Genomic DNA, 1,516 nt, shown 5'->3' on the forward strand with positions numbered 1-1,516 from the left:
GGTCCGGGGCCCCTGCCCATTGGGAAGTAGCATACGAAAATATGGGAATCAGGCGAAATTCTAGTTTCTTGGCCGTAAAATGCAAAACAACGAGGAACAGTCATGGCAGGGCGACGATTATGGTTCCTTTGGTCGTATTATACCCCTCGAAATTTTTAAGGCGATCTGGGTCTAGGGGCTCGGGCCCACTCTGAAGGCGTGGGCTATAAGCACACGAAAATATAGGAATCAGGCGGAATACTAATTCTTTGGCAGTAAAACGTAAAAACACGGGGAATGGTCATGGCAGGGCAGTAACTATGGTTCCTTAGGTCATATTTTAAGGCCCGAAATTATTTTAGGCGATCGGGGTCCGGGTGCCCCGAACCACTCGGACGGTGTGGGCTACAAAACACGAAAATATGGGAATTGGGCGGAATTCTAGTTTTTTGGCCGTAAAACGCAAAAAATTAAGAACGGTCATCGCGGGGGTGGAAAATATGGTTCCTTGGGTCGTATTCTATGGCCCAAATTGTTTTTAGGAGATCCGGGTCCGGGGGCTCGGACCCACTCTGAAGGCGTGGGCTATAACCACACGAAAATATGGGAATCGAGCAAAATTCTAGTCTTTTGGCCGTAAAACGCAAAAACATGAGGAACGGTCATTGCAGGGAGACGACTATTGTTCCTTAGGTCGTATTCTATGATCTGAATTTTTTTTAGGCAATCTAGGTCCGGGGGCTCGGGCCCACTCAGAAGGCGTGGGCTATAGCACATGCAAATATGGGAATCAGACGGAATTCTAGTTTTTTGGCTGTAAAACGCAAAACAACAAGGAACGGTCATGGCGGGACGACGAATGTGGTTCGGTAAGTCGTATGCTATGGCCCAAAAAACATTTAGGCGATCCGGGTCTGGGGGATCGGGCCCACTCTGAAGGCGTGGGCTATAGCGTACGAAAATTCGGGAATCAGACGGAATTCTAGTTTTTTTGCCTTAAAACGCAAACAAAACGCGGAACGGACATGTTGGGGCGGCGACTATAGTTCCTTAGGTCGTATTCTATGGCCTGAAATCTTTTTAGGCGATACGGGTCAGGGGGCTCGGGTCCACACTGAAAGTATGGGCTATCGCACACAAAAATATGGGAATCGGGCGGAATTCTATTGTTTTTTCCGCAAAATATAAAAAAAATGAGGAGCGGTCAAGGCGGGGTGGAGACTATAGTTCCTTTTGTTTTATTCTATGGCCCGAAAAAATTTAGGCGATCCGAGTCCGGGGGCTCGGGCCCACTCTGAAGGCGTGGGCTATAAGCACAGGAAATATGGGAATCGGGAGGAATTCTAGTTTTTTGGCCGTAAAACGGAAAAGAATGAGGAACGTTCATTGCGGGGCGGTTACTATGGTTCGTTAGGCCGTATTTCATGGCTTAGAAAATTTTTAGGCGATCGGGATCCGGGGGCTCGGGCCCACTCTGAAGGTGTGGGCTATAAGCACACAAAAAGATAGTAATCGGGCAGAATTCTAACTATGGCCC

Source organism: Nicotiana tabacum, chromosome 22, assembly GCF_000715075.1.
Source record: "Nicotiana tabacum cultivar K326 chromosome 22, ASM71507v2, whole genome shotgun sequence".
Classification (NCBI taxonomy): Eukaryota; Viridiplantae; Streptophyta; class Magnoliopsida; order Solanales; family Solanaceae; genus Nicotiana; species Nicotiana tabacum.